General features: G+C 48.7%; 1 long non-coding RNA gene across 1 annotated transcript; it reads right to left on the bottom strand.

Moving 5' to 3' along the window:
- Window positions 1-8,352: 8,352 nt before the first annotated feature.
- Window positions 8,353-20,447, bottom strand: LOC144146778 (uncharacterized). The gene is made up of 4 exons (XR_013317705.1): window positions 20,290-20,447; window positions 14,657-14,709; window positions 9,932-10,021; window positions 8,353-8,588 (listed from the first exon to the last, which is right to left on the bottom strand). It is a non-coding gene; the product is annotated as an uncharacterized LOC144146778 (long non-coding RNA).
- Window positions 20,448-20,809: the final 362 nt, after the last annotated feature.

Below are 20,809 nucleotides of genomic sequence, written 5' to 3'. Positions count from 1 at the left end.
GACGGACATTTTCACGCGGTTACCGCAACTGCCGGTAGCCGCCTGCCAACCCGCAACGCCCCAACGCTCACGGCACCGAATCGCTACACCTCCTCCGTAGCAGGTGCACCGGTTCTCTGCACCACGGCGGCACCGCTGCAGCACCATGAGCAATCGAGCGACGCGGTGCACGGCACCATTCCTGCAGCGGCGAATCGAGCGCTTTGGTGCTGCGCACCGTGCAACGGTGCAGGTGTTGCAGGGAATCGGGTCTGAATCGAATGGAGCTCGTGTGAGAGCGTCCGTGGCCTTAAGATCGGCTACCAGCGGCGCGTGGCCGGCAGCAAATCGCAGAGGCCACGGTGCGCCCATGGCCGCCGGCGGCAGCCGATCGCGGAGGCCGTGGTGCGCCGTCACTCGTTACGTGGGACTCCGCGGGATGGCGGCACTTGTCCGTGCTAAGCACGACTGTGAAACACATGACTGTGTTTCACGCTACGATCTCTTCGCCGAACACAAAGTATTGCGTCGAGTTCACTGAGAGTGCGATTAATAACATCTCTGTTGGCGCCACAGCTTAGAATCGGATTGGAACGGAGCACATGACGCACGCCGGTGTCTTTTTTTTCTTCGGCGTGCGGCCGCAATGACACAGGCTGCGCCGTGTCCGTGGCGCATCGGCCGCATCCCTGATCGGCCATGTCTGTGGCCGTTTCCAGTGTTGCCAAGCGAAGAAATTGACGGCTAAACTGTTCAACGAATACCGTCTATACGCCTCGAGCGCTACCTGTAGGGGAGCCACTGAAATCCCCGTAGCGGCCCGTTTTGAAAGCAGCCGCGGGAGTCTCAGTCCTGCTCTCGAGTGTCGCCGCTGCTTTTGCGGCACGTTCACGACTGAGATTTATCGTTCGTTGGCGTTGGAAGTTTATGTTGATGTGGAGCAGTTACTCTGTTCGCAAATGGGGGGTGCATACGAGAGTGCTAATGTCTCTGAGTGTGGTACATTCGGCCTGAATAAGCGCGAGGTGTGTTTCACAGGCCAGCGTCGCGGAACCGGCGTATGCATGGAGCTGATTGTAGTTATCACTGCCCTGAAATTTAATAAGAATATCTTCGTAACCAGCATTTCCTGAGATGTAATGCTACAGCTATCACTACGATGTAAATCGGTTTTGTGCTCTTACATAATCTAGCGGAGCACTCATACCTGACAGCACGTCGGCTAAGCTTGCCAATATCATACCTCATATATTGATCACCACCATTTACAAGCCATGGAGTCTTAATTACGCGAAAATTCCACGAAAGTACAATGTTATGATAATGCAGAATTTTACTCGGGGATCAGCATTCGAAAAAGGATCGTCTTGTCATGAGGTGACCACCCGTAAACATTCATCTGATATATCCTCCGCGAGCAGCGTGGAGATGGGCTTAGAATATAATCCGCGTTATCGACTAAACGCTCCATGGAAACATCGTCATATGACGCAGGGAGCCAGCAGAAGAAAGCACAAACTGAATTAAGAGGGCCTTATCAGGTACCACATTCATCCAACGAAACCTTTCATCGCTTGTGAACTGCCTACCCTGTATACTTTCAGAAATGCGTTGGCCGAACGGTCAGCTGTGCGTTGAAGTTGAAACAAAACTCCCACCTCCCCTCGCGGGAATCCCTAGATGCGACGCATAGGCGGATCGCGAAGGGACGGCGTTTTATAGCGCGCATAACGTTGAGGGGACTGCGTAAGCTGGACCCAGTCGATGACGACGTTGGCGAACTTGTAAAGCGGCGTGGACTCTAGTTGTTTGAGCCAAGCGTGGATGTTGCTTCGCCGGAGAACGGCACACCGGTTATATGCGCAGCGCGCCCGAAGGAGAGGAAACCGCGGAAGAGAGAGTACTGCACATGCACCGGCCCCAGCGCGTCTGCCGCGGCTATGACGCAACGTGCCGCGGCTATGACGCAACACAATCCAACACAATCCACTTTAATCCAATCCAAATCCAATCCAATTCAAACCAAGCCAAGCCAATCCAATCCGAGCCAATCCAATCGAATCCAAGCCAATGACCCTCGCGAGAGAGTGTTCGCAATCGGAGAGGAGAGGGGGTGAGTGGCGGAGAGCGCAGCTGGCGCGGCGAGGAGAATGGGGCAGGGGCGGACAACGCCGACGACGACGACGACGCCGAAGGGACAAGGCGAGTGAATCAGATGCTCTGCATCTAAAAGAAAAGGGGAGTGAACGCGAGATTTGTGTGCGTGTGATTACTAAAAAGTTCGTTGCTTGATTTCGCTCCGAATTTGTACACAGCGTCCGCCTCCGCTCCCCCGCCCATGTCTCGCGAAATAGCAGTGCATTTCGCGTCTAGGTGGACTGGTGAGTCCTACCTGGCTTAAGTTTCGACGAACGTATTCAGCATATCAGAAGCTGCACAGGGCTTTTTCACTACCATTAGAGCTATTCTGTTTCTTCCAGACTTGCACAGCATTTATTTTTTCGTGGTTTTATTAACTTTCACTGGTTCTTGCTATAAGGCGTGAGCCGTCAAATATTTAACGACGCACAGCCTTGTAATATAGTTAGCATTTTCACATGACTTATAATCTGATAAACGCCATGAGATATTGTCCGGGATTGGGTAATCACATCCCCAAAACATATTTTTCTGTGACGTGTATATTCGAAACAAAGCCGCATTCACTGTCCGCGCTACAAAACGAAACCAACCTCTCACTCTGCCACTGTCAGGTCTAAATAAGGCGACAGTACAATGCACTTGTGATTGGCGTAATCGGAGTTGACAATGGTGATATCCTGATGCCGTCGCCGACACCCGGAAGAGCGGCGACGAAGCGCGCAGAGAGAGAGAGAGAGAGAAAACTTTTATTTGAACCATGGTTACTGAGGGTTGGTGGCGGCTGGGCGGAGGCCAGCCGCGACTTCGGTAGCTCTGCGTACCAAGGCCTCTTGAATCTTCTGGCTAGAGCTACCCAACGCCTCTCTCCATAGCTCGCTGATGGAGATTTGAGGGAAGGGGTCGTAAGGGCAAGCCCACATGGAATGCTCCAGAGTGGCACGTTTGCCGCATTGGGGACAGTTGGGAGATGGGAATTATGAGGGGTGGATGTGGTGCAGACGAGCTCTGCATGGGAAAGAGTCTGTCTGCAAGAGTCGCCAATAGCGGGTTTGGTGAGGTGTGATGGAGGAATGGGCGGGGGATAAAGTACGGCGAGAGAGTCGGTAGTGCTCCACGATGTCGTTGAACGTGATGAGGCGTTCTTTGGAGGAGCGCGCGCCATGTCGGGGGACGATGCTCACACAGCCCGGAGTGTGAGATCACGGGCAATGGCATGGGCAAGTTCGTTTCCCGGCAGGCCAGTGTGAGCCGGGGCCCACACCAACTCCACCATCTTTTGAGGCGGGTTCCTCTGGATGATGCGGAGGGCTTCCGAAGAGATGGTCCCCCGTACAAAATGCAGCAGAGCAAGCTCGGAGTCCGTGACTACCTTGGGCGGGGTTGGACGTTGTGTGAGGGCCAGCGCAATGGCCGCTTCCTCCGCAGTCGTGGGGGAGGTAGTTAAGATGGTAAGCGTGCTGAGGGGGGTGCAAGCGGAGTTGCGCGTTACCACCAGAGCGTAGATGTTCTGATGACGGTATTCCGCCGCATCACAGTACACCGCTTCCGGCCATTTTGCCAGTTCCCGGTCCAAGACGCGTGTACGGGCTTGGCGGAGCGCCGAGTTGTAGACGGGGTGCATGTGTTGGGGGAGGGGCCTTGTGAATATGTTTTCCCGAATTTCAAGTGGAATATGCATGGCACTTTTAGCTTGTTCGGACAGCGGAATGCCTTGAGTAGCGAGAATTGACTTGCCCGTTTCTGTTAGTTCTAGGCGATTTCTCTGGGATGATAAATGGGCTTCAACTAATTCGGTGGCGGTGTTAAAACCTCCGAGCTGGAGCAGACGATCCGTGGATACGTTAGGGGGTACCTGCAGGGCAGCGCGGTAGACCTTGCGGATGAGGCCATCGATCTTGTTCAGCTCGACCTTGGACGCTCGTATATATGGCAGAGAATAGAGGAAGCGGCTGATAAAAAAGGAGTGCACTAGGTGGAGGCGGTCCTTTTCATCTAGTCCATGGTGTCGGTTGGCTACCCGCTGAAGAAGTGCAATAATTTGGTCGACATGAGATCCGAGTTGCTGTATGAAGAAAGCATTGGATCGATTCTGCTGGATAAGTAGGCCGATGATTTTGAGGCGGGAGACCTTAGGGACTGTATGACCTTGTACCGTTATTTCAATTTGGGGATTTGTAGGAGAACGTGTACGAGGAGGGAGGATTAACAGCTCGGATTTGGAAGGGGAGCAGGTGAGTCCGGCCAAGGCTACCTGAGAGCTGACCGCATCGGCGCCTGCTTGGAGAGTGCTTTCAATATGTCCATCATTACCTCCTGGTACCCAGAGTGTTATGTCATCCGGGTATATGCCAAAACGAAGGTGCGGGATCTGTTTGAAAGATTTGGCAACAGGCAGGAGGGCGAGATTGAAAAGCATAGTGGAGAGGATGGCCCCTTGGGGAGTACCTCGGCTGGCCAGATGGTATGGGTCGCTAGTGTGTGGGCCCAGGCGTATGGTGGCTGTTCGGTCACTCAGGAAAGCTCTGACATAGTTATAGACCCTCAAACCGGGGGAAATGGCTGAGAGGCCGGCCATTATTGCCTCGTGAGTGACCATTTCGAAAGCTTTCTTAAGGTCAAGCGCCAGCACAGCTGCATTATCCACTTTGCTGGGAGGCTGGATAATTTCGTTAGATACTTGTAGTAGTAGATCTTGAGCAGAGAGTTTAGGTCTGAATCCAAGCATCTCTTGCGGAAGGGCTTCAGTTTGAATTACGTGGTGGGTAAGTCTGGCTAGGATGACGTGTTCCAGCACTTTGCCAACGCAGGAGGTAAGCGAGATGGGGCAAAGCTGATCGACGGCTACAGGTTTGCCAGGTTTCGGGATGAAAGAAATTGCTGCTGTACGCCAGTCTGGGGGAAGAGTGCCACTTCGCCAGTAGTGATTGTAGTATTCGGTTAGTTGTGTTATGGAGGCGTCATCTAGGTTGCGGAGCATCTTGTTGGTGACAGAGTCGGGACCGGGAGCTGAACCAGGTTTGATGGTTTGAAGAGCCGTCCTGACTTCTGCTTCGGTGATGACAGCGTCGAGTTGGTCGTTATCTCCTCCGCGATAGGCTGGGAGTTGTGTTTTTGGTCCTTCCGGTATGTATAGGGAGCGAAGCTGGGTCATGATTTCGGAGAAGGAGCCAGGGGTATTGTGCATGAGTTTCTGTAGTTTTTGAAACTGGGCCGTGCGTGTGTTCCCAGGGTTGAGTAGGTGCCGTAGGAGGGTCCAAGTTTTACGCATACTGAGCGCTCCCCGCATCTGGTCACAAATTTGATGCCACTGTGCTTGGGCCAACTGTTTGGTATATTCCTGTATGGCGTTATCGAGTTCAGCAAGTTTACGGCGGAGGACGCGGTTTGTCTTGTTACGCAGCCAACGCTTGTGTATGCTGCGGTAAGCCTGCCACAGATGTTGAAGCCGTGAGTCCACTCTGTCAGAGGGGATATCCGGGTCAAGGCTGGCGCTGGCTGTTTGGGTGTCTTGTAAGAGTTGCTTGACCCAAGTTGTGTAGTTGTCCGCAGCCGGAGGTGTTGCAAGTTGAGGGTGGGATCTGATTTGGCGGAACTTGTCCCAATCCGTAATGTGAGTATGCCGGCATGGGGGAGTGTAGAATGTAGTGGTCCCGATTGTAGTGAGACATCCGATTGTAGAATGTAGTGGTCACTACCCAAGGTGTATTCGGTGCAGGTCCATTGCAGCTGTTCGACATGCTTGGATAGGGTTAAATCGGGGGCAGTGTCCCTCTGCACACTCGTACCCAGACGGGTGGCCGTGTAAGGATCTGATTCCGGAGTGAAATTACCTTTTTGAATTTGTTCCCACAATAGGCGACCTTTTCTAGTGGTATAACCATAGCCCCATGACGTGTGAGGGGCGTTGAAATCACCGACAACGGAGAGGGGTTGCTTGGATGTTTTCCGGGAAGCTGCAGTGAGGAGAGAATTGAACCTGTGTTGGTGCTCTCTGGGGCTGCTGTAGATGTTTAGAATGAAGATGCTATAGTCACCCTTGCGGCGAGGGAGCACTTCAACGAAAATATGTGGGATTGTTGTCTCGGTGAGGGATATCTGATTGACTACTAGGTTGCGTTGGACTAGAATGGCTGTAACATGGTGACCAGTGTCTTGAAGGCTTTGGTAACCCGGCAGTTTGACTGCTATCCCAGTTTCTTGAAGAGCCATTATATCAGGGGCTTTGTCTTGGGTTTGGGTGAGGAGAAATAGGGAGTTTCTCTTTTTCTTGTAGCCCCGGCAATTCCATTGCCAGATACGGAGCATGCTAGAAGTCTTGCGAGGGGCCATCAGAAAGATCAGGGAGAGGTTGTGAGCTTGCGTATGGGACCAAAAGGGCGGCAAAAGTCGTTTTGATTTCATGGAATTGTGTGAGGCAGGCGTGTATCTCTGCCTTTAAGGCTTCTACCATTGCCTGAGTGGTAGCTTGGTTAGTCAATAGGGTTTGATGAAGGTGGATGTACTCAGTTTTTTGCTCGGATAAAGCGTTATGGCAAGTACGTTCAACGGCTGCAATCTGGTCGACGAGGGAAAGTTGGCTGTCGTCAATGGGAGCAGTCGATTCTGTTGCCCGTCTCTTGGAGGGAGGCGATGTGTTGGAGTCTACCGACATTGATGGGGGAGGAGGAGGCAACTCGGTGGAGCTTTGTGTGGAAGAGTGGGGAGGAGGGGGGTTAATTGGCATTGTGGAGGGCTGAGCGGCATGTTTGAGGGAAAGGTTTTCTTGTCTTAGCATGGCATTTTCCTTGCGAAGTTGTGCCAATTCTTGTCGAATTGTACATAGTTCTTGAAGAAAAACGTTAGGAATGAACCACATCCCCGGGTAGCTTGTGTTGGTGTTCGAGTACTCCACGAAGACGCAGTTGCTGTTTAATGTCCTAAACGTGCTCTTTGCTTGTAGACATCACTATAACGAGTTTTTTTAAGACGCGGAAATACGAAAAGAAGCGAAACAGAACCGGTACACTCCACGATCCCCTATCAGCCACGCAGCGCAAATCCCGTAAATGCGGCCGAGAAGCGGCGGCAGGCGGCGCAGCGACCGCGGAGCTCGAGGGGTATAGACACCTCGAACTATGTATCTGCAATGCTCACATTTGTTCTCTATCTCTCCCTGTCGAATCACACATCCTCGAATACACATGTCCAACATTTTGTCTTCAACCCCCAAAAGGGCCCCACTCCCGCCCCAACACCCTTTTCTCCAAACGGTCCTAGATCCTCTCCTTGCAATAAAAGTATTCCCCATCTTCATCACCCGCAGGACGATCACCTACCCCTCCATTAGATCGCGCCCTGACTGTCGCAAGCCCCTCCGTTCAAGAACACTGCCGCCTAGCGCACTACACCCCATTCCCGATGAGATGGGCTACAGTCACACGAACAATAACGCAAGGATGCTTGCACAGTTGGAGGTTTTACAATAAAGTTCATTTTCTTTCCCTCTGTGTCGTTTAATGACACACACTTGCTTCAAGCTACCGGTTTACCTTCAGCAGGCCTTAACTTTGGCGCACGCCTAAAACTAGTGTCCCATATTGAATAGTCTTGTGGGTTTACCATCGACACTGTTTTCTATGTGTTGAAACTCCAAGTTGTTCTATGAAATATTTGGGGGATTCATGTTTGTGCCTCGCGTTCACTGCAATATTGCGTTACTTTCCATGAATGACCTGTGTTCGCTAACTGCAAAATGTTAGCGAACTGTTCGAACTAAAAATTTAGGTTACATTCCTTTTAACGTGCGGAAGTAAGCAATTGAATTGAATGTCCGAATTCGGGAATGTTGTTCCAAAATTTCACCACAAGAAGTACGATTCATTACTAGCCTAATAAACGCCTGTAACAACATTCTTGTCAAAATGTAAAACTGGAAACCCAAACTCATTCGCAGCCAATCATGGCTTACGAGGTCGTTGTATTCTATAAAATTCATCCTTTTTATCCCAGAGAAAGAAACTGATCATTGTAACTGAAGTAGTGACAAGTATATTCCCTAACTTATTCAACATACTGCGGTATTGGAATGGTGCAGAGGATGGCTGATACGCAGAATAAATAATGTAATATATTTATGAAACTTAGCCTTTCTTAGTTCCCGGATGTTGATTCAAGCATCTGTGGTAAACTCGGGAAACAACATAGCTTCGTTAGAGGCTTTCAGTAGCTAGTACCGCAGTTGGCCAGCCGGGATAGTAGGATGATGCGGCGTTTATTTATTCAAACATTGGCGAGCTCTTTCGGCAATTGGCTGACGTGCTTCCAACTTCTGGCTTTGTGGTCATTTCTCGCCCAGCCGTAGCTTTGTCGTCCTCCGACAACGTTTCCTGGGATTCCGTGTCGAATTAGGCCGCATAATCCATGCTGGGACGGGAATCTCCTTTCACGCACTTGCCGCCCTTACAAACGCGGCCACGTAAATTGAACGGCTGAAAAAGGAAAGGAAATTGCAAAGAAGTGAGGGAAATGTACAAAACAAAAAGGTCAATTTTGTTTGGTACTGAGCTCTTCCCCGCCCCCGCCCCCGGCAATGAATGTATTGCAGTGTTTCGATTCTGGGATCAAGATAGCAGCATATTCTAAAATAAATATTTCTTGGATTGATTTTTAAGGGATAGCCCTATTTGTGGCCTATGCGCGTTTACATGGACGTCCTCTTTCAGTCTTAGTATAGTATAACCCGCGTATATCCAACCCGGTTTTAATGAAAACCCGGCTATAAAGAACATATCTTCGCTTCCCGTTGCAATTTGTATTATATAGATTTTATGTGCCGATATAGCGAAAAACGTATATAACGAAATGATTTGCGTTTCCCGATGTGTTCGTTATAAACGGGCTAGACTGCACCTTGTTTTCACTAAGGGTCAATTTTAGAGGCTTCGTCCCGAAAAAGGTTTATGTTGAAGCTTCTGTAACAATCTCGCGTCACTTACGTACAAACGCTATGTGGAGGCTATTTACTTGTTTTCTGTAACAATGTTGCGTCGCTTACTTACAAGTGCTATGTGGAGGCTATTTACTTGTTTTCATAGCCATATATATCTGCTCTTCTTAAAACAACACAAAGCTTGTGTTGTTTTTCAGATCAAAACCTCTAATGCCCACTGCTGTGCTGATTTCTCTATGCGGGTTGGTATTGTGGACATAGAATAACTCCTATTGCATTTGTAAATGGTGTGCCATACTTGCATGCAGCACAGTTAGTTACACCCGATGCTCTTAAGTGTAAGAGTACGTTTCATAGTGTTCCAATCAGTTCCACCGGAATAAACATAGCTGTACCAGCGCCTTAACGCGATGTGCCTATGAGTGTGTCTTTCAACGGGTATCTGCGGTTCATGCTTGGGAGTACTTGGCTTCGGAGTAGAAACCAGTCTATCGACTCGTCTTTCACCTGCGACGCCGCAACTGTGCTGTCACCTAGAGAGGGACCGTCTGCACCGTTGTCTGGCTGTCCAAAGTCCGTAACGTAACTGGAGAAACTCATCAAGCGTCTTCCTCAATACAGATCTGAGGGTGATGATCGGGTGGCGTTCACCGCTCTCCAAATTTTTACCAAGGGTTTACACCAACTTGGTCACTCTTAGTGATCCCTTTTACAACCTCATTCATCTTGCTTTCTATGCTGAATGGTTATCTCTCGTCTGTAAAAATGCAGGAAGACTTACGTCAGGGCTCCTCTGAGCCACAAAAACCAGGCGCAAGCGACCGATACGCCAATATGACGGAAATGGGGTATTACGCGGCTACATAAAAAAGACCCACTTACGCCACAAGCGATGCCGTCCTCCTCGTATCCAAACCTGATTGGCCAACCTTTGCACAGGTACCGGCAGTGAAGTCTGTAGTTGTCCCGCCACTGCACAAAACAATCAAATGCCTTAAATAACTTGAAATATTTTGTTACTGTAGCGACGATCTGTGTTTTGTGCCTCCGCGTGTGGCAGACAACGTACGCGAATTCGTTTACATAGTGAAGGTCATACTGGTGTAACTTAAAAAATAGGTGTGCCTCTGAAACAATTATTTCCACAAACACCCCACATGCTCACACACGCACAAAGTTACGCGCATAGAGAGAAACATACACTCAGGGAATGCTTCCATAAATTTGTATAAAGCATTCAATTTAATATCTTTGGGGAGCTATTTGAGAAAAGGCAGCGGGAGAAATACGGAAACGCAACGCCTGGTTTTTAGCACTTTTGCTGCTAAAGACGGCCGCACAACCACACTCTGCGTGTGTTGTGTTTTCTCCAGGAGCTCTTAGGTTTTACTATTCGAATGGTTTTCCGCACACGGGGTGAAATTGGTTTGTTCTCCTCCTTGTTTCCAAAGCAACAACATTCACACTATTGGCAAGACCAAAAACTCGATGTGCCAACACATTAAAATATTGTGTGATAGTGCGAGCTCCGTGGACTTATTCAATAGGTAGCACTTATATTTGTATTGGTCTTGGGCATGAAACAAGGGGGTCTACAGTGCTTTTTACGGTTACGATAATCGTATTTGCATGTGTAGCAACTCGTTATGGTCACCCACACGATCGCTGCATGTTGTTGGGTACCCTCGCGAATAAAGATAATTCTTTTACGCGTGGCGCGCAAATGAGAATTGGGGAACGCGTTTCGGCAGCGAGCATCATGACCACGGGTACCAGTTTTGTGGTAGGAGATAAGTGCTCAATAGGCAACATTTACCATCGTCTGCTGTTTTTATTTTTTGTGCTACACAGTGAACATTTGTGAAGTAACTTTAAGAACGTGTTTTATCGCTTTTCTCTGCCACCTTACAATACTGATATTGTCGGTTAAAGTATTTAAGCCGACCGTTCCATGCTACGGTTTCCCAGGTGCCGCGCTCAGCACTGTCAACGTCCATGAGCATGCGCAGAGAGCTTTCCTCGTTCGTGGAACGCTACGGATGCAGCTATGGAGAAATGATACTCCCTCCTCCTTAGGTGTAGACGTCGTCTAATATTTTCTTATTGCGACTGGTAGAGGAGAAGCCGATGCCACGCCATAACCGACTGAGTACGTCACGAGCAGCTGGTGTTGTACATTGAGCTGGCGCGCTTTGAGATAGAAGGTAGTGTTTTCGCAACCTCACGTAAGGAGATCATGCGTGCTTTGCCCGAGAGCTGCGTCGGACTATAAAAGCATGTAATGGCGTTCTGCTACGTTCCCTAGATGACACGATGTTCGCATCTTGCATTTGGTGCTTTGTGCTTCCATCCGTCATTCAAAAACTAGCGCCCACAATTTTCCACCTCCAAAGGTCCATATGCTCTTCTGAGTTTGGTTGGGTCCGTGAAATTGTAATTTACTTTGGTTCACAAACTTGGTCTACATAGAGAGCACTTACGTGTTCCTATGTGTTCCGCCACTTCTACTTTCGTGTCGACCTTAAAACAAAACGATTTCGTCGAGGGTGGGAAATGCCAGCCTATCGAACTAAGTACTTCCACAGAACGTTGCATTGCTTTAGCGGCAGAGCTGTTTAGACTTGAGCTTGGTTCGGCGGCATTCGCCAAAAATACAAAAAAAAATTCCCGAGTGCACGTCACTATGCGCCTTGTGAGGAGCTCGTAAAGAATACAAAAACCGAGCGCACGTAATCATGCGCCTTGTGAGGGGTGCCCCGCGTCGTCCAGCTCCACCTAAGAGGAAACGTCTGGCGGGATCTTTCGCGTGAAGTTTTCGCCACCAGTGTTCGGTTTCGCGTTAGACGCCGAGTTGGCGAAGCCGAATGCCGTGGTTTCTGATGGGCCAACCTTTGCACATGTACCGGCATTGAAGTCTGTAGTTTTCACCCGCCGCGGTGGCTGAGTGGCTATGGCGTTGCGCTGCTGAGCACGAGGTCGCGGGTTCGTTTCCCGGCCGCGGCGGCCGCTTTTCTGATGGAGGCGAAAAGCAAAAACGTCCGTGTGTACGAGATTTCGGCGCACGTTAAAAATCCCCAGGTGGTCAAAATTAATCCGGAGCCCTCCACTACGGCGCGCCTCATCGCCTGCGTTGCGTCGGCGCGTTAAAACCTACAATCAATCAAAGTCTGTAGTTTTCCCGCCACTGCACAAAATATTCAAAAGCCCTAAAAAACATGAAATGTTTCGTTACTGTAGCGACAATCTGTGTTATATGCCTCCGCGTGTGGCAGACAACGTACGCAAATTCGTTTACATGGTGAATATCATACTGCGGTTACTTAAACAATAGGTGTGCCTATGAAACAGTTACTTCCACACACACCCCACATGCTCACACACGCACGAAGTTACGCGCACATGTAGAAACATACTCTCACGGAATGCTTCCTTGAATTGGTATAAATCATTGACTTTAATATCTGTGGCGACCTAGAGGAGAAAAGGCAGCGGCAGAAATACGGAAGCGCAACGCCTGGTCTTTAGCACTTACGCTGCTTAAGACGGCACGGCAAATGCACTCTGCGTGTGTTGCGGTGTTTTCACCAGGAGCACTTAGGTTTTAACTGCTCAAAAAGTTTTGAGCACACGCGATGAAATTGGTTTGTTCCCCTCCTTGTTTCCACCGCAACAACATTCACACCATTGGCAATACCGAAAACTCAATGTACCAACACATTAAAATATTACGATATAGTGCGAGCGCTATTGAAGTTATTCAATAGGTAGCACTGATATGGTTATTGGTCTTGGGCAACAGAGGGGTCTACAGTATTTTTTACGGTTACGATAATCGTATTTGATGTGTAGCAACTCGTTATGGTCAACCCCGCGATCACTGCATGTCGTTTTGTTGGTTGCAAACGCGGATTGTGATCTCCTTTCGACAGCGAGCATCACGAACGTGGGTACCTGTATGGAGGTACAAGATAAGTACTTAGTAGGCAACATTTACCACCGTATGTTGTTTTCATTTTTTTGTTGCTACTCAGTCAACATTTGTGAAGTAACATTAAGAACGTTTTTATCGATTTTCTCTGCACTTTTACAATACTGATAGTGCCGCTTGAAGTATTTAAGCCCAACGTTCCATACTAGGGTTTGCAAGGTGCCGCACTCAGCACTGTCAACTTCCACGAGCACGCTCAAAGAGCTCTCCTCGTTCGTGTAACTCTATTGCTGCAGCCACAGAGAAATGATACTCGCTCCTCCTTAGGTGTATCCATCGTGTAATAGTTCTTTATTGCGACTGGAAGGAGAGCAGCCCATACCGCGCGGAAACCTCCAGGGTATGTCAGTAGTAGCCGTTCCTATCCATTGAGCCTGTGCGCTTTGAGATAGGAAGTAGTGTTTTGGCACCCTGACATAAGGCTACCGTGCCTGCTTCGCCCGATAGCTGCGCCGGACTATGAACGCGTGCAATGACGTTTTGATACGTTCCCTAGCTGACGCGACACTTGCATCTTCCAGTTGTTGCTTTGTCATTCCACCCGCCGTTCTGAAACTTGGGCGTACAATTTTCGATCTCCAGAGGCTCATTTACTCTTCTGGGTTTCTTATCGTCCCAGAAATTGCAATTTATTGGGGTTTACAAACGTGGTCCACATAGAGAGAGCATTTAAGTCATCGCGTGTGTTCAATAATTTCTACTTTCGTGTGGACCTAAAAATAAAAGGAATTCGTCGAGGGTGGGAAATGCCAGCCTATCGAAGGAAGTTTGTCCACAGAACGTTGAAATGTTTTAGCAGCAGAGCTGTTTAGACTAGAGCTTGGTTCGGCGGCATTCGCCAAAAATACTATGAAAAATTACCGAGAGCACGTGAGTATGCGCTTTGTGTGGAGCGCCGGGTGTCGTACAGGCTCGCGCGTGGGCTTGCGCCCCGGGAGGAGCTCGTAAAAAATAAAACACTGAGCGCACGTGATCGTGCGCCTCGTCAGGGGCGCCCCGCGTCGTTCAGCTCGACCTAAGGGAAAACCTTTGGCGGGATCTCTCGCGTGTAGTTCTCGTCACCAGTCTTCGGGTTCACTTCAGACACCGGGTTTGCGAAGCCGAATGGCGCGGATTCTAGCGCGTGCTGATGCGGTCCATTTTGGGAGAGACGTGAAAGCCAGCGGACAAAACGATTCGGGCATACCAATTACGAATAACTTGCAGTCTAGTTCGGAAATGCCTGAGAGGCACAATAGCAGGTTCTCCGATTGAGGGAAAGCGACGGCCAGTTGTGCAGTGTCTCCAGCTTTGCGCCATTAGAGCAAGCGACGTCATTTTCTTACTGTTTATCTGTTGTTATCTCTTTTTTGTTTTTATATTCAAAAGGTGCGATTTCGCTTGATCAAGCTTTAGTTTTGAGTCTATGTTTTAACCGAATTTTACACATTTGCATGGCTCTAACCGCTGTAGTGAGCGTTATTAGCGTTTAGATATACATATACACAATGAATATACACAATGAATAAGAAAAACATGAATGAATATACACAATGAATAAGAAAAACAACAGTGCACATCAGCGCCTGCAATTTCGGCCGTTAACTCTCGGCGCTTTGGTTTGCTGGTAAAATACTCACCGGCATCACAGGGACAGCTCTTTCACACTGTTCTTTCTCTTTCGGAACAACCTCTGGAAAAAGAAAAAAGGAAATTTGTTTGAGTGGTATTAAAGGAGCCATGGAGAGAATACAAAAGTTTGTTTTATTCGAGAGATTGGGTGTTTCATAGTACCCCAAGCACTTTCCCGGAAGCAAATGGTGCTTTATTCACTGATAAATAAGGCAATTTAACCCAAATTTTAAATCTCCCGCTAAATTGCACATTTTGTGACGTGAACAATGGCGTCATACGAGCCGGTCCATGAAACAGATACTTAGTATGTCGACTCCATATAGCACCCACACGCGGGAGTCAGACAGGAACCGGAACTTGTGTCGAAACCGAGACGGCGGCCATTATAAAAATACTAGTAAAACCTAGTGCACCCGCAGCCCTAGTCATGGAATCGCCTGATCCGGAGGACAAAACTCTCGCCGATGAGCTCGGGCTTGCATTTAACAACGTCACACCACTTGAACGCTGAATGCTTCTAAGTGCACGAGCGGCAGGAGTTGTGAGGTACGCGGATGGACCGGAAAGCGACCATTCCGCTACAGCCACAACAGACGAACGCCCAGCCGTCGGCACCGCTGCCTCGTCAGACCCGTCGCGACGGACGAATACAGGCTGGTACGTATCTGCCGTATTTTTATTACGGTTAATAGTTCAATTTCAGTAGCAGTATCGCTTATGCCAGTTGGCCGGTGTCGTGTATGGAAAGCCGTTCGCGCGAGCTCTCTGCTCCGACCAGAAAGATACGAGCGTCAATGCGCGGTGTGTACAGTATTTTTTTTTTTTTTCAAAGCTCAGAGCGCTTTGACGAAGTCGGCGACGAGCGCCAGCATGTCCGAGGAGTGAGCTAACGTAAGGGTCCCTGCCGTAATCACTTCGTCGGAAATGAAGCAAGCACACTCGTACGTCCTTTAGCTCCCTTTCTTCTCCGTTTGCAAAGTTCACAAAACCTAGCCACTTGCTTCGCCGAGGTTCGTCGTTGGGCAGCACATGAAAGGAGATCTCCTCACCGGCGGGATGTCGCACTCCCTCGACGATTTGCCCATACTACATGGGCGACGCAGCAACGAAATTTCATTGTAAAGTACTCGAACAAACTGAGCTTTACAGTGGTTGTAAACTAGAAACAAGCTCATAACGACAGCAGCAAGCCAACACCATTCCGAAACTTCTGCGACGACTGGCGCTATCTCGTCCCTGCTTGCTGTTCCTTACTCCTCCCATCCCTTCTATTTTTACCTTTGCTGGTTGGCGATATGACGGCCAACCTCCTGTCAAGGGATTAAGATACCACACAAGGTCGCGGCGGTACGTGCTGGTTCGGTTCGTTGGCTTCGAAGAGCCTCGAACCCGATAATTCGTCTGCGCGATGGCGAGATGTCGAGATCGGCCGGCGGTAGTTTCGTACTTATTGGCGTACACGTTTGCGTGCTTGTTCGGAACTTCAACCGTTTACTCCACCGTTCTTAGTGTCATAAAAGGAATATGCTGTATGTTTAACGGGCATGTAGCTCACTATGCAAACTGGTAAGCCCTGCCTAACTGCGTTTGCTTTTGCCGGCCTCCGCCAATCGCAGAGCATTCTCGTGTGACATCAGAGGTTCTGTTGCGGGAAATGAGCTGGTGGGTCGCATGGTCATTCCCTTTTTTTCCTAATTATGTAGCTTATTTGAGCGAAGTTTGTGTTAAAAGTGGTGTCAGTATGGCTCTAACGAGGCAATCTTCCGAATGAACCAAACTTGTGCTTTCTCTTCATGGCTCCTTTAAACCCTCCTTTGGAAGATGACATCACTAAAATAGGCCTTGTATGCGCCATTACTTCTCCGACCTTATAACAAAACGTCTTCACATTTTTTTTACGACACAAAGTGAGATTGTTTGTAGGGGCGCCGGGGGTGGGGCGCAGTGCCCTCATCGTACAAAAGTCACGTTTTTTGTGTGGTTGGCAACTCTGGAAACGCAAAAACAGCAATCCAAATAGCACAAAGGAGCTACAGCGTCTATACTGAACTACACCCCCAAAAATTAGGAGTGAAGAATAAATCTGTTATATTTTTTTTCCTATCTTCACGACTACAGCGTCAAAATATAATATGCTGCAAGCAGTCACAGCCAGATGAGGCCAGGTTGATGACGGGCACATTATTGTCCGCCACTGCCGGGTACATGTCATAGCTAACAGGGTACCGCAAAGTACTGATTGAGCGATCATTTGTTCACCGTGAGCGTCTCCATCTTTATGACAAGCCAAATGACACTTTATCGATACCCTTTGCCAATTTGGGAATACGCCGCATGGAACGACCAGATAAAACTTGTGAGGTCGCCTTCGGTGTTCAGCGATGAGTGAGCACGCAGTGGGTTCGCGGATGTGCCGTGACCTCGCTTTGAATATCAGTCCTTACATGACTGTCACGGAATGATCAGGCCCATAAACTTCCGCTACAGGCCGCAAGGAAACCATGGACAGGACAAATTAACATCACGAAGGCCGGGGCTTCAACTCCTGTCACAACGCAGCGCTCAATCTCGGCAATAGTCGACAGATGAGGTCGACCACCAGATGGCCATGCGGCTTGATTCCGTTTTGGTGTCCTAGCCCTATACTTGCATAGAAAGGAAGTCTTGGCTACATGCTCTTTCAGGTGTGAATTACTTCATACCTGGCCGAGGAAACGACACACTGTAATCTACACGAATCGGACTGGGTCGGCCACTACAGCGCAATTCCGCGCCACGATGGAGGGTACGGTAGATTATGCGGAGTACTTTCGTTTTTCGGTAACCAATCACACTGCACTCTTCTGCAGAGCTGTCCTTGCTTTGCAGAGAACCAACAAGCTTTCTGAATGGCACAAATTATCCGCCTACAAAGCCCGCTCCATTGACTTTTTACAAGCCTACAGAGCAGAAGCACTGAATTCCGTCAGCTGACGATCCTACAAAACGTTATTAGGACACACGCCCTCCGCTATTTCTTCTTTCTTACACCTTGATAGCCCTTCTCATTTAATTGTGTCCAGTCTCCATACTTTCCCCCTGGGCATCAAATTCATGAAAGCGAAGAATAGCGTCTTTGTACCGCTCTTTGTAAAAATGTGGTGGAGATCTTTTACGTTGAGGCCTCAAAATGTGGTATAAGACAACGTCAAGGGGAGATTACATGAAGCGAAGTTTCATGACAAAGTTTGGGCGGCGTAAAAGTTTTCACCGCAGGACCCGCCTGCCCGTCGGGCTGAAGTACATGGAGCCAAGGCAGTGCGACCGCGGCCGCGTCGCTGCAGGCTTACTCTCAGTGTGCCTAACTGAACCTCCATGAGCAGAATCAACGGCGGCGTGAGTCAACAGCGTGTCTTCTGCTGAAATATTCGTTTTGAGGGTGCAAAAGCGCCAACTGTCGTGCGACAAAAAGAGTGATGACCAAAGTTAAACAGCCAAAAAATGGTCCCAGTGTGGTATTCAAACTAGCGAGCTCCTTAACATGAACACAGCATTTTACCTCTCTTCCACCTCACCAAATGGCGCGTCCATGCGAAATACAGCTAGCCGAACAAGGTCATCTATACATGCGGATTGCTGCTTCTAGTGTTTGTTTATTTTGAGAGACCCTGGCAGTAAAAACCCCCTGTTCCTCACGGTTACATATCGCTGTTAATACAAGTAATTTAGTCGGATTTCCTTTATTTAACGCAATAAATTCAATCGCACTTGCCTATGTCGGCGCCACAAGCCACGGCATTTGTGCAGGGGCCGTGTTTCGCTTTCACCTTATTATGAGAATGGCGCGCACAATACTCGTTGCAACCTCATTTTCCTGGAACCATCTCTAATTTAGAATTCGTCTTTTAGCTGGAGTAGGCACTTTACACGCCACGGAGGGGAAATCGGGAGACCTGAGTGGCTCCTTCGGTATGCCGCTTCGGCGACATTTCTGGCCTAGCTAGATTAGCGACGGACGACGTTGTTTTTTTTTTTTTCGCCGCCGCGACCGCCGGACGTTGTTCGTCGACTTTTCGTCGCATATTGGTTCCATGTACTCCTGCCTTTACTTGGTCGTCAATGCAGCGTTTTGGAACTATTTTGTAGCACTTTCCTTCCATGGTCTGGAAGCGCTAAGGGTCAATTAAGAAAAAGAAACTAAGAGCAAAGGTTTTATTCACTCTACACTCCAGAAAGGCCACTCACAGCGCACCAAATTGTCTAATAAATGCGGCTGCGCTACACGTTAAGGCTTTGATAAACAAGAGAAAATTTCTCGACTAGCTATCTCCGAACGGCTGACGCGGCGTTCCGAGGCTTTGCTGGGCCCGAGCTAAAATGCACCCGCACCATTACGGCGTATAAAGTGGCGTTGCTGCTAAAACATATCAATTACTGTAACTTAATTAAGTGCTGTCGTGTTCTAAAGCAATTACACCCCTGCACGAGCAAGGACGGTACAGAATAAACTTCAGTGCGCATGCGTCGGTGCAGTGCACAGAAGACGTAAATGGCGTCTACTTTATTTCTTGTTTGCCGCAGTATCCCTATCCGCGGGCCAACCAGTGCACCTTGACCTTTTCACGGTCATGTCAGTTTTCGCTGTGCCTTCATACGGGTGAATGCGTAGGACTGCCTGTGCTGTAGTTTCGGGCGGCCATGAGCAAGGTATTTCGCAGATACCCAGTTAGCACGTCGGAGGGAAACGGCGGATGGCAACGCCTACTACCCACAATAAATTGCGCCATACTACTAGAAATCCAAACAAGAATACATGCTGATTACCTTCACCCTACAGCAGTTAACGCGTAGGTGTCAGCCTTCCCGACATTAGGCGACAAATTACACTTCGAAATGAAACGGGACGTTTTAAAACCAAGTATTATTGTTCTCTAACCTAGGATCAGATAGGCAGATCACCGGCGCAAATGGGCAAGGCTCTCAGTCGCAACAACGCCGAGAGGCGAGAGACAAAGAGAAAACACTTTATTCAAAAGCCCGGTTAGTAAAACGCGGAAGGGAAATGCTGATGAGGATGATAACGTGAGGACGCACTCGGCAGTTTAAAACTAATGGTTTTCATTCACTAGACGATAAGGACTGCCACCCGCTCATCAAAATATGGACATAAAATAATTACGTCTGTAACGTTTCTGAAAGATTTTGTTATTTCTATACATTTATCCCTGAGATGAACGTGGACATGGTAGCAACACGGTGTTTATGTCGGGATTGTATTGTGTTGAAGGCAATTATCGGAGAGAACTTATACGTACCCCATATAAAAGTGAATGCACGCTGGACACAATGCAAACAAACAAAAGGTTCTACATTCAATGCTGGAGTCACGCTGGCGTAAAAAATGTTGAGTTGAGGAAGAAACCATTTTCAACAAGCTAAACCTTCGTTTTCGCGCCCATAAGCCGAGGTGGAAGTGCTCGAGGGGCTCGAACGTGTTACCCAAAATATATTTTTCTAGCAACTGAACATATAATTTGCTATGACTACGGCTACAAATAGAGTGACGCCATCAAGTCTACCACTTTTGTGATTACTTTCTCAGTGCAGCACCGACAAAAACTAGTGATCGCGTGAACACGAAGACATGTAGAAACCATACCTTCTTGGGCAAAGGCGCAGCTAATGCAAGCTGCGCCAAGAAGAACGAGCGCCAACCGTGCTGCCATTCTCGTCACTCGTTTCGCAGGAAGCCCCAGCAGAAAGAGTGACCTTTTGAGCGCGCTTCGGCCCCATTTATACCGAGAACCCAGTTTGTCAGGCGTGCAATAATATGAAAGCATAGAACCTATCCCCGCACTTTCGTATCTGGTCACGATAAGGTGAGATATTGCGTACAATAGATCTGTGGCCTGGCGACAAGGAGATCAAATAGTGAAACAACAGCAGTACGTGCTTCTTGCACAAAGACATCGGGGGGCGTACTGAGATATTCCTTTTGACTCCGGAGATCCGGTATTGTTCATACTCGGAGACATGTTTAACGCCAGGAAGTGACAGTCGGCGTGGACTTTGAGCCACCCCATCATGGATGGGCTGCGCGTAGACTTTGAACTGACTAGGGGGATTGACGTGGGCAGCAAGAATATTGTCTAATGGCTGTGCCTATGTTCATATAAAGG

This window comes from Haemaphysalis longicornis, unplaced genomic scaffold (assembly GCF_048455015.1).
Source record: "Haemaphysalis longicornis isolate Haplotype H1 unplaced genomic scaffold, Haemaphysalis longicornis Haplotype H1 scaffold_7, whole genome shotgun sequence".
NCBI lineage: Eukaryota > Metazoa > Arthropoda > Arachnida > Ixodida > Ixodidae > Haemaphysalis > Haemaphysalis longicornis.
The sequence above is the reverse complement of the archived record's forward strand: the minus strand, read 5'-3'. Positions and strand labels throughout refer to the sequence as shown.